At 32.7% G+C, this 13,497-nt stretch overlaps 1 protein-coding gene across 1 annotated transcript in view; it reads left to right on the top strand.

Annotated features, from left to right (window-relative positions):
* Nucleotides 1-381: 381 nt before the first annotated feature.
* Nucleotides 382-13,497, top strand: part of LOC139099887 (metabotropic glutamate receptor 2-like) — a 149,982-nt gene continuing 136,866 nt past the window's right edge. Inside the window, exon 1 of the mRNA XM_070652437.1 lies at nt 382-460. The gene's annotated coding sequence lies outside the window, so the exon portion shown is untranslated. The remainder of the gene's footprint in view (nt 461-13,497) is intronic.

Consider the following 13,497-nt stretch of genomic DNA (forward strand, 5'->3'; position numbering starts at 1 on the left):
TTAATAAGTAATATAAGAACATAAATCTAACAATCTTAAAAGTGAATTAAACAATGGAATTTGAATAAATTGAAAAATACTATTGTAAAAAAATAAGAATAACAAGGTTAATAAAATTGTGTAAAAATTTTGTAAATTTAAAAAAATATAAATAATATATAATAATAATATATGTGAAAAAAAAGTGTTTTGTGAAGTGAAATTATTAACAAATAAGAATTAAAAATTAAAAATAAGAATTTAAAAAGCTTAATATTCTCAAATAAGCTCTTAATATTTATTGAATACCATATACTACTCTTTAATAAGCCATTATTGCTTAATACGCTTTAATCAAGTTATTCCGAATATTAATAATATAAAAAATAAAATATATTTTTGACTAAAATTGTCTGCAATTGACAATTATTGACTATAATACTAACCAATGCTTTTTAAAGCTTGTAAATAATCAAATCTAGTAAGAAATTTGTAAAAAACAACTTATTTTGTCTCTTTAAAAAGCACGCACAGCAGCAGTTGAAATGTTGAAAAATTTTTAAAAAAATTTTAGAAAAATTTTAAAAAAAATTTAAAATTCAATTTTGAATTTTTCAACACAAAAAAAAATTTTAAAATTTGTCCTAATCGAGGTTTATTTATTAAATTAGAATTCTAAGGCTGAAGTATCCAAACGAAATAAATAACCGAACCCTCGGTCTCGAGCGATTCTCGAGACAGCGACTACAAAGGCAATTCTTGGAAGTCTCAATATCGTGAAAAAAAAAAAGATCGTGTCTATAACTGGACATCGACATTCAAGAATCTTTACCAATCTACACAAATGTGAAATTGTCCGTCAAATTTTCATGACAGCTGCATTACAGACCACTGTCAGACACTATCGTAAATAATCGATTACAGACATATTTATCAAAATACACAAAAATATGATTCCATATGGACATTTCACATGGATAGCAAAATGCATTTAATCACTTTTTTTCACTAGCCATACAGATTAGCTGTCTCAAATAGGAAGGCATGTTTGTTAATGCAGTGACTATCGACATATTAACGATAAGAAGCGAAATTGCGTTAACGGAACCTTGACGGGTGATTTTGATTGAATTTTGTCTGGGAAAATGCAGTTTGTGAGGCTTGGGGTGTGATCTATGGCCTGCCTGGATAGCTTGGGTACCCTTTGTAAATTGCCAATACCTACCAAGTGCGTCGGTGTCTCTATTAATTGTCTGTTTTCAAGAGTTCTTAGGAATCGACTCTAAGGACGTAGCTTGAACCTCTTGATGCCCAATTATGGGTGGGGTAGGGGGGTAGGAGTGGTGGGTTACCCCAACAATGCCAGGATCGACCATTCTTGTTTGTTTTTATAAGAATCGGGTCTGGAAAAAATTTGAAATTTGGATAAAAAGGAGTTTGACTTCAAATTAGACCAAGCACCCCCTTACACCCCCCCCCCCCCCCAAATGCCTCTGGAAAAAATAAAAATCCCAAAAAATCTCCAAATTCTTACCAATTAAAATACAAAAAAGAATCTCAATAAACCCCATCCATCCATCCATCCATCCATAAAGTCAAGTCTCAAGTCTTAAAGATAATATGAATTATTAAAGCAATAACTAACTCAGATTCTATAAAAATATATAAAAAAAGTGGGGATTTACGATGTTAATTTCAACCCATGAATTTTTAATCTGACTTCTTTTGTCTAGAAATGAATAAATTATTAATGAATAACAGCTTTAAAGCTATTCCTAATGTTGAATAACTTTTTTTATTTTTAGAATGTTTTTGTTGAAAATTTAATGAAAATAAGAATTAAGCTGAAAATGAGCTTTTTGGGAATAATTTTTAATTATTTATACTGTTTTAAAGAGTCTTAGAGGATTTTTGATTTTTTTGGGAATTTTGAATTTGAAGAAAAAGAAAAATTTAGAAAAATTGGAAAAAAATTGAAAATTGAAAGGAAAATTGAAATTGAAAGGAAAATTGAAATTTAAAAAAATTTGAAACTTTAAAAAATTTGAGAGAATTTGAAATATTTGAAAAAGTATTTTTATTTAAAAAAATTAATTTAAAAAAATTTGAAATTTAAAATTAAAAAATTTGAATTTGAATTTTTATATTTATTTAAAATTATAAAATTAAAAATTTAGATTTAAAATCAAATAAAAATTATTTTTTTTTTTGAATTTTAAATTAAAATAGGCACTTAAAAATTAAATTTTAGAAACAATTTTAAAATTTTTGAAAATTCCAAAAAATTTAAAATGTTTAAAAATTATGAAAATTTAAAAATCTTGAAAAAAAATTTGAGTGTTTTGAAAAAATTTAAAAATTCAAAACAATCAAAAAAAAATTTAAAAGTTTGACAACGTAAAAAAATTTAAGAAATAGTTTATTATATTTTATAAATTTAAAAAAAAAATTGAAATTAAAAATTATTCAAATTTTAAAACAATTAAATTTCAAATTCTCTTCAAATTTCCTTTAATTTTCAATCATTTTTCCACCCAAACCCCACGATAATAAATGTCTTGCAACGCTTCTGACAGTGACAATGCACAAATCAGTGTCATAAATTAGAATAAATTAGAATTCATCAACTAATCAAGTCAGCCAGGGTGGTACTCAGCGGTTGAGGGGGATTTAGGGGTCAAAGTTCCCAATTTTTGAGAAAAATTCTTCAATTTTACAGATTTTTTGAGAATAAAATTCCAACTCCCACCCTAAATACCCCCAACCACCCCCAAAATCTGCCCAACATCCACCCCCTGCTCAGTCAAGCAACAGGAACAGAATCAAACCGCAATAAATAATTAATTCCATAAATTGATTTTCGCATGCATGTGCGAGACGAGAACAGTTTTTGTAATTAATTACACTGCAACTGTCCATGACTGACCCATTCAGCCATAATTGTCATTCTGATTCAGATTAGATTATTCAAATATACAAAAATTACACAAAAAAGTTAAATGAGAAGATAAAGGTCGACTGCTGAAGTCACTGAATGACATTACATAAAATTTTGTATATTTTTTTGGTATGACGAATGAGGTGGAAAAGGTTGGTGGAAAATGGACGTGGAAAAATAAGAAAATTAGGAAAATTGAAGGGCATGAAAAAAAGGCACAAATGAAAGTCAATTAGGTGGAATTTAAATGTGCAAAAATGTTTAAAAGGACGCAAAAATAAAAAAAATTGAATTTTTAACTGATTAAAAATTCAAATTTTAAAGTTAATAATTTTAAATAAATTTAAAATTTTATGTTTTTAAATTTTTCACTTTTACATTTTTAATAATTTTTATATTTTTTCAGTTTTTTTAAATTTTTAATTTTTTGAATTTTATTTAATTTTTTTTATTAAAATTTGAATTTTTTATATTTTTAAAATTTCTTAATTTTTTTTTATTAAAAAATTTGAATTTAAAATTTTAAATTTTCTTAACAATTTTTAACATTCTCATTTTCAATTTTCAACAATTTAAACAAATTCTTTTTGTAAAATTAAACAATTTTAAAATATCTTTTTAACTATAAATTCCCACCAAAATCGCATAAAAAGCATCGACTCGAATCCAATATGTTGCAAAAAAAAAAATAAAAAATAAGTAAAATAAATCCAATTCCTTTTATTCTCAATCGACTGAATTGAAAAAAATTGAGAATTTATTTTAAAAAATTCACAGCTAATTGGATGTAAAATGCATTTTTATATCAGCACTGAATGGACAATTGTTCCTGTTTTATTGGCCAATATTGGTTCTGTCCGTGATAAATTAAGGATTGAGCTTTTTAAATTGGAAATAATCGGATAAAAAAAAGGCGGAATTCAATTGAAGTAAATTTTCCAATTCTCGGATTATAAAAATTGGAATTTTTTTTCATTATTTTAATATTGGAATTTTAAATATTTTTTTGAGGAAATGCAAAAATTTTTAAAAAGCTTAAAATTGAAAATTAAAATTGAAAAAAATTTTAAAAAATTTATAAAAATTAAAAAAAATCAAATTTTAAATTTAAAAAATTTTTTGAAAATAAATTTTTAAAATTAAAATTGAAAAACTCAAAAAAGTTAAAAAAAAATGTTTAAATTTGAATAAAATTTAAATTAATTTAAATCAAAACTCTCAATTTTCCTAACCTCAAAATTCAAATTCGAATAAAAATTCAAATCACAAATCAGTCACCAAAGTTAATCAATTCCCAAATACTCACCAGACCACCACCAAACCAATAATAATTATAATCACCAAAAAACATCAAAGCTCTAAGCTTAACCACAAATTTAAATATTCAAAAAATAGAATCTAATTCGTGTTTTGTCAAAAAATTTATCTGTTGTTGATTATCGACACTTTTACCCAGCCACAAAAAAGCAAAAATTGTGAACATATTTTTGTAGCTTTATTTTGTGTGATTTATTGACAGTAAAAATAGAACCAAAAATAGATTTTTTTTGTGTGAGTGTTTTGAGAAACACGTGGCTTTTGATGTAATTTGATGGCTTATTGTGGTTGGTTTGTTTGGGTGGGTCAGGGGATGGGTAGGTGTTGAAATTGGGATGTTTTTGTAGATTTTTGAGGAATTTGGAGTTAAATATGAATTAAAGATTGCATTGTGAGGAAGAATAGGAAGATTAAGGATGGAGGAGGACTAAGGGGGATTATAGGGGATTAAGGGTCACCTCTTTCATCCTCCCTCTTAAAAAAATGTAAGAATACGTCTCTGAGGTCGATTTCATAAGGTAGGTTGGGTCAATTCTTGGCTATTCTAACAAATTCTATCCTCGGTATCCTCGGGCTGAACGAAATCTAGGGTAGTGTATTGTAAATTGACTCAAGTAGGGTAAGATACCTTTGGTAGGCTAAGAAATCAGAATTCTTTACTCGAAATTAGACAAATCGACTAATAAATCTAAAATTTGGGTCCAGACAGGTGTGACTCTGGCATGATGCAGAATTCAAGTCGAATCCGAATTTGGCATGACTCTTACTTGATGACAAATCAGACTAAGTTGCATCAAGTCGGATCAAGACTGACCAATTCGCAATAAGCTCCGACTAAGTCGACACAAAGTGGACTAAGTTGGACTAAATTGAAACAAGTGCTTCTAATCCGACACCATGCCAGAGTCACCCCCGACCTGGTATGCTGAAATATAGATCAATTTCTCGATTAGGTCCCCAAACCCCCCAATCTTGTGCTAATCAGTTCTAATTTAAGTCTAAATAATTCAAATAAATTCAGCACCAAAAAAAGATGAAAATTTGAAATTCAAAAAATGGGGTTAGATAAGAAAATTCCTCATTTCCACACCCCCCAACATCCAAAAAAATAATCAAAGCTGAAAACATGAACAAAACAGTAGTAAAAAAATACACAACATAAAGCAACAAAAGGAAGGAGGAAAAAAGGACGACGAAAAATTCCATGGATTGATAAAAATCTTGTTTACAAGGTAAATTCTTATTTTCATTCATTTTAATACCTGACGAATAAAAAGGCATTGATATCGATATATTGTGTGCCTATACAGCACAGCCTGTACAGGCAGTAGGAAATGAAACAATCAATCACTTCCTCGGCTGTTTATGCATGCAGCACAGGTGTCTTGAATTGCTACGAATTCTTTTTGTCTTGAATTTGGATATTTGGATGTGCTGTGCTGTGTATTTTGGATATGAAAGAAAATTCTGAGGTATTTGTGGTGAATGAATGGATTGATGCTGTGGTATTTTTGTTGGATGTGGGGATGAAGTGATAGTCAGGTGTGAATTGTGATGTGATTCAAGGTTGGCTGGGAAATTGTTGAGGAATTGAAGGAATTGTTGAAGAATTTTGAGGAAATTAGGGGAAATTAGGGAAAATTGGGCAAAAATCTGCAAAAATTCAGCAAAATTTGACAAAAATCTGCAAAAATTCAGCAAAATTTGACGAAAATCTGCAAAAATTCAGCAAAATTTGACAAAAATCTGCAAAAATTCAGCAAAATTTGACGAAAATCTGCAAAAATTCAGCAAAATTTGACAAAAATCTGCAAAAATTCAGCAAAATTTGACAAAAATCTGCAAAAATTCAGCAAAATTTGACAAAAATCTGCAAAAATTCAGCAAAATTTGACAAAAATCTGCAAAAATTCAGCAAAATTTGACGAAAATCTGCAAAAATTCAGCAAAATTTGACAAAAATCTGCAAAAATTCAGCGAAATTTGACGAAAATCTCCAAAAATTCAGCAAAATTTGACAAAAATTCATTAAAATTTTGCGAAAAATTGACAAAAATCTACAAAAAATCCACAAAAATCCGCAAAAAATGACAAAAATTGACAAAAATCAGCAAATTTTCCACAAAATTCATCGAAATCTGACAAATTTTCACCATCCAGACCCCATCTCCACACTCCCCACCCCACCCTCCTAATTAAATCCCAAAAACTTACATAAACCATTTCTTTGTTCTCTAAATTAGCTCCCCAAATTCAGCTCTAAAAGTGAAATCTTTAAAATTACAAAAAAAGATCTAAAAAAACACAAAAAATCATCCCCAAAGCACAAAAGCATGCTTGCTGCTGCTGTTGACAAAATAAATCCATTTTACTTTCATTTTCATTTATTTTTATCTCCTTTTTTTCTGTGTTTTGTGCTTCCCTGTGTCACTTCTTGTTCCCCTCATTTCGTATTCATAGAATGAGATAGATTGTGCCACAATTTTTCAATTCTCACCTTCAATTTGCTTCCTTTTTTGAAGCTGGAAAGACTTTAATTTGGTTTTTTGTGAGTTTCTTGATGTTGTTTTTACGAATTCTATTAAGGATGTTATGGGGTGATGAGGGAGGGGGGATGCGATGGGGATAGTGAAAATTCATATGAAATGCCAGAATTTTGGGTAGAATTTTGGAAATCTTGCATTAAAAATTACAGAAAATTAAAGAGTTTCGGTCAAAACAGAAAAAGGTGGATGTAAGGGCGGAGGGTGTAGAGGCGATGGGTTTTGGGGCTGTGGGTGGTAATGGGGTTTAATGCTGAGTTCCAAAAACTTATCAAAAAAGCTTTTTAAACTTAGTTTCTGATACAATATACTCAAAATAGTGAATTGTACACAGTTTATGACAATATGAGGTTATGGGGAGTTTGTGGGGATTGTATGGGGGTTCGACCCCTCCCCCTTATGGTTACATTCCTTATTTAACTCGCTTGTTATTGTAATAAGTGATTCTACACATTTTTTGAATCCAAATTGTCTTTAAATTACATCCCTGCAGCCTCCCCCACCACCTATTCCCTGTACACCCCTTCTCCATACGCTCCCCTACCTCATGTATGTCAACAATGTTTTCAATTTTCTCCTGTCTAAAAATATCATTCCAATCCATTAAAAAAATCTAAAAATTATCATAAAATTAGTAATAAAAAAGGCACAAAAATTTATGCAAAAACTAATTAGCATTTTCATAAATTTCCCCCCATTTTCCACATTTTCATAGGAAAAAAGAGTTTAATTTTATTACTAGATATAGAGGCATAAAAGGCAATGTCAAAAAAAACTTTAATAAATCAATAAAAAATTCCCATTTGAGTCATTAAGTTTAAAAAGGTAGATTTTTTGGGTACGGGACAGCAATTTGTGATGTCTGTAAAGGAAGAACTTAAGAATGGTCGATGAAAAAATCAATTTCATGAGGATGATGACAATAATGATGATCATGTCTGATTGATTTCCCCAAAGGTCGATAAAAAATGACAAAAAAATGTGAAATTTTTATCGATTTTCATTGTTTGGAATTGAATGTGCTTTGGACATAGATGGGATGGATATGAGACAATGGAATTGTTGAATGGGAACAACTTAAGATCAAAAGGATGTAAAGGAAGTGAATTTGAATTTAATGGAATAAAGATTTAGATGATTTTTGATGGAATTAAAGGTTTTTTGGTATGAAACCGTGTGCGGCGCACCATTTTGGGTCAATTCTACTTGAAATCGAGCTGCATCACCATTTTGTGTCATTTACCCCAAGGAGCACACGATTTTGAATGAATTGTGTCTAAACCACGTACAACGCACTACTTCTAACACGCTGTGTCCTTAACCGTATGCAGAGCACTACTTTGATCATATTGAACACCATTTCGACTAAAATATGTCTGAAACTGTGTACAACTCACCATTTTATGCAAATTTTGTCATAAACCGTGTACAACACACCATTTTAGGCCACTTCTTTGTGAAACCATTTACATCTCACCTTTTTGAGTATTTTGTGTCAAAAACCGTGTCTAACACACAATTTTGTGAGTTTTCTGTCCAAAACAGTGTAAAACACACCATTTTGAGCATTAGGAGCCAATAATCGTATGCAATACACCATTTTGGGCATGTTTTGATTAAAATACACCATTTTGAGTATTTTTTGTCTAAAATCGAGTACAATACACCACTTTGAGCATATTTTGTCTGAAATCGTGCATAAAACACCATTTTACACCATTTTGGACGTGTACATGCATGTTGTGTCATCAACCGTATGTAAATCACTACTCTGATCATATTGTGACTAGTCATAAGTATAAAATAATATTGACATCCCAACATCTCAATGTCAATGTCCCCCCATACCTCAAAAATGTCAAAAAACTAACAATTTCTAAACATTTAATCCCAAAGTGACCTTCCAAGAAGTTCCAATAGACTCAAAACCTTTAAACTTCCCCAAAGGAGCAAAAACAAACAAAAATCCAAAAAAAAAAATCTTCAAAAACAGACACAAAAAAAGCAAATTTCCCTAGGTCATGTCTAAATTTTCTCCATAATTTGCTGCCAACATCCCCAAAGCGAGCCTCAATTTCAGTTCCAAAAAGCTCATCCGAGCAGCAAAAGCAGACAGCATAAATTTTTTTTTTGTGTAAATGATTTATTAATGTTGAAAATTAACATTTGAGCCACGACTGCTTGTTTCAGCCTCGAAAATATTAACTTCGATCATCTTTTTGGTGCTACATTTATTTTTTGGTATGAAATATGAGTCGGAATGGAAATGGAAAATGTTTTTGGCATTTTTGAGAGTTTTCCTTTTTTTGTTGTGCTTTTTGTGATGCCTTCGGGGGCAGGAGGGGATGTGAGAGTGCTGGATGTTGTTGTGAATATGAGAATTGTGCTTTAAATAGACCAGAAATTGAGGAAAAGTTGGATATGAAACTGTTGATTATTAATGTAGTGATATAATAGGGTTAAGGGGCAGACAGGAGTTCCTTTAGGACATATCGCCCCAACCCTAACCTATTTCTCACTCACCCCCACTTTCTGCCTCAACACCCACCATCTTCCCCATCCATGGCACAGGACAAATTGTATTGAACATTTTAAGTAGAATTTGTATCACTTTGAGCTTATTGTGCAATGAATCGTGTTCATCTCACCATTTTGAACATATCTTGTCTATAATCATCTACAATTGATCACTACATTAAGATTGTGCCCCAACTGTGCACATAACACTACTTTGAGCCTCTTATGTCATTAAAGAGTCATGAACCGTGTATAACACACTATTTTGAGCTTAAAATGACTATAACATACTACGATTGATCACTAACTATAATATTTATCTCAAACCGTGCGCATAACACGATTCTAATCCATAATTCACAACATAACCAGCTACAAATGTCTTTATTATCAACTTAAACAGCAGTCCATAAAATCGTGCATCAATTTATTGATTTTGTGGTCATTTAACAGCCATTTAATGACAATTTTGGGGATATTAAAGCCATATCTGTGAACTTACTGCAATATCCATACATAAAGTGTAAAGTGCTCATTTTTATAAAATAATAAAGGAACACATTTGTGGTTCCATTTCCTTTTAGGCGATGAAAATCAGTAATGCAGTAGGAAATGGTCAATATTTTATGCTATATGTTGTGGCTGCATATATGCTTAGTAAATTTTGAACCCTTTTATGGAAAGGTTAATGGAATGAGTAAGTTTTGGGGATGTACATGTGGTGTTTGGTGATTTTACGGTAATTTATTGGAACTAGTTGTGTATTAAGTGTTCTTAGTCGTGTACTGTGCACAGTTTGTGGTATAAAATACTCAAAATTGTGTTGAACATGGTTAATGACAAAATATGCACAAAATGGTGCGCTATACACGGTTTTTAACATAATATGGTCAACATAGTGTACTTTGTGTGATAAATGACATGAAATGCTAAAAATGGTATACTGCGCACGATTTTAGACACAACATACTCATAATGGTGTGTTGTACACGGTTTATGATGCAAGTTGCTCAGCCTCTGTGATGAACCATGATCTTGAAATGCCATGAACCACATGCCGTGTGCTGTTTAAGTCGACACATACCTCCAAGGCGTGCCCAAGGCTGCCCACAACTGACATAGACAGCCTCACGCTTATTTCATACAGATTCCACCCCCTTTACCCCACCGAGAGCTTCAACACTCACTCAAAGTGAACTTAGCGGCGCCGACAGTATAAAAAACAACAGGAAGAATAAAAAAAAAAATTAAAAAAATTAATTAATTGCTAGTCGCAATTATGTTCCTTACTTTACTCATAAAAGAGCGCTATTAATGATGAAAGAAGCGGAAAGAAGTCAGAAAAAAAGAAAAAAAAGAACAGTAAACGAGAGCAATTAAATGTTAATCTGCGGTCGTACAAAAAGGGAAAGTTGAGTGTATATGCATGGCACAGTGAGGAAATTAAGTTTTGGGATTTAAGTGCAAAAGTGATGAAAATGAAAATAATTAAAAAGTTTTAAGGCTTAAGGATTGAATTGAGTGGGGTACGTAGGCTTTGAAACTGATATTGAATCACATTTTTGAACAGAAACTGTGTCCGGCGCACGATTTTGAACAGAATCTAAACTCAGGAGATATTTACTCATATAATGTCTAAAATCGTACACAATTAACCACTTTTGGCATGATATGACATTTTAGTAGCGAAAGTAGGATGTTGAAAACAGAGAATTACCCCGGGGCGCTAAGATACCCTTTTTTAGCATGACATGGCCTTTAAGTAGTGAAGCAAGGCGTAAATAAAACGTTACCCCAGAGCGCCTAGAGACCTAATTTATGCATAATATGGCATTTCATTAACCAAAGCAATGGTGATGAAAATGGCAAGTTACCCCGGGGCATCAATAAACCCACCTTTGGCATCATATTGCACATCTGTAGTTTAGAGCTCTTGGAGTTTTACCCCGGGGCGAAATGAGGCCGATTTTTGGCATTTCCTTAGTTTTTTTTAGCCATAATCGTGAAAATTGAATTTGACCCCGGGGCGCCAAAGGACCTTCTTGTGACATGACACGATATGACATTTCAGTGATTTAACATGGATGTTAGCAACATGGGGCAATACCCCGGGGCGCGAGTAGTTGAGCAAGAGTGTCAGTAGTTCACCAATTGTGGTGTTAATAAGGCTTTACCCCGGGGCGCCTCGAAACATCTTAGTTCCCTTCAAAAACGTACATTCCCAACCATTTCCAACCCTTCAACTCAAAATCAGTGCAACAATTTCCATTTTTAACCATCAAAAAATTTATCCAATATAGAATCTCAAACTTGATACACAAGTAGCTCCTTAAAATTCAATATATAAACAATCTCAATTTCATCTCGAGTCGAAGAAAATCAATTAAAATTTCCATTTCAATGCACAATATCCAAAAAACTCTTTAAAAAGATCCTTTTGAAAAAAATTTTTTATTCATTAATTTTCTTCTACTTTTTTTTTGCGTCTTTCGCATGCTGAATGGAATGGATTCTTTTTGTAGCTATTCTTCTATATTTTTTGATCAACATCCTTCCTTCCGATTTGGTTCTCTTTTTTTTTTCATTATTGTTGCTGTTCTCTCGGTTCTATTTTTTAACATTTACAATCATCAATATCCAATTTGATGATGCTTTCTCGTTTATAATTTTGGAAACTATGGAGAGTGGGCGGGAGGAAGCAGGGGGATGGGAAGTTGGGGATGGGAAGTTGGGGATGGGAAGTTGGGGATGAGATGCTGGGGGTGGGAAACTAGGGAAGGGAATGGTGAAGGGAATCTGGGAATGTGAACTGCGGATGTGAACTTGGGGCTGGAAACTAAGGATGGCAACTAGTGATGGGAACTGGGGTTAGAAACCGGGGATTGGAACTTGGAATGGAAATAGGAGATGGGAACTTGTGGATGTTCATTTGTGGATGGGAACTGTGGATTTGACCTGGGGAAGGGAATTGTCGTTGAAACCTGTAAATGGTAATTGGGGGATGGGAACTGTAAATGGGAACTGTGGATGGAAATTGAGGAAAGGAACTTGGGAAGGGAACTGGGGAATGAAAACTTTGAATGGGTACTGAAGATGTGAAGCTGGGGTTGGCAACTAGAGATGATAACTAGTTAAGCAAAACTTGATGTATCTAGTGCCGAATGTTCAACACCTATCAAAGATTTCAATCTAGAGTTGCAAAACAGGCACCAGTGACAGGTAAAAACCGTACAAATTCTTGACAAGTGACTTGGGACATTGCGTATGTGACATATGGCATGGAGTATAGAGTAAACAGTTTGGTACATAGGGAATGGAGACATGGAGCAAAGAGCATGCAGTAAGGGACATGGGGCATGAAGTAAGACGCATGGGGAAATGGACGTGAGGCATTGGGCAAAGGATATGGGACATGGGGCATGGGCTAAGAGGCATGGAGCACGGGGTAAGAAGCATGAGACAACGAACATGGATGCATGGGGCAAGAGGTATGGGGTAAGGGACATGGAGCAAGGGACATGCGGCATAGGGTAAGTCGCGTGGGGCAAGGGACATGGGGCAAGGGACATGGGGCAAGGGACATGGGGCAAGGGACATGGGGCAAGGGACATGGGGCAAGGGACATGGGGCAAGGGACATGGAGCAAGGGACATGGGGCATGGAGTAAAAGGTATGGGACATGGAGCATGAAGTACGGAGTTAAAGGTACAGGGCAAGGTGGCATGGAGTATAGAGTATGAGGGCATGAGGAATCAAGCTTTTCTGACTCTACACACTAACTTATTACCCCTTGTCTTCAAAATCACAAGTCACCCCATCCCATCTCCCATCCCCACCCCATCCCTCTCCCAAAATTCCAACTATTCTGCTGTTCTTACATTTCATTGAGTCATTATTTATATCCATATTATCGACATTTATCGATTTTCTTCATCTCCCCATCAAAATTTTTAAATCAAATTTAAAGCTTCATTTGTTCCATCCATTGTCGATTCTTATTCTTGAATATATTTTAAGGCATAATAAGACTTTGAAGGTGCTGTTCCTTTTGATGAACATCCAACAAGATGTAAAAGAAGTCATAAATAATTAACAAGAAACGTGTGCAAATCTCAATAAATTTTTCAATTTTAATTAATTTTAAAGGTTCAGCTTATTGAGTGGATTTAGGTATGAAAAAGGCAACAAAAAGCCACAAAGTAG

This window comes from Chironomus tepperi, unplaced genomic scaffold (assembly GCF_022539635.2).
Source record: "Chironomus tepperi strain 1889 unplaced genomic scaffold, CSIRO-AGI_Ctep_v1 contig_486, whole genome shotgun sequence".
NCBI lineage: Eukaryota > Metazoa > Arthropoda > Insecta > Diptera > Chironomidae > Chironomus > Chironomus tepperi.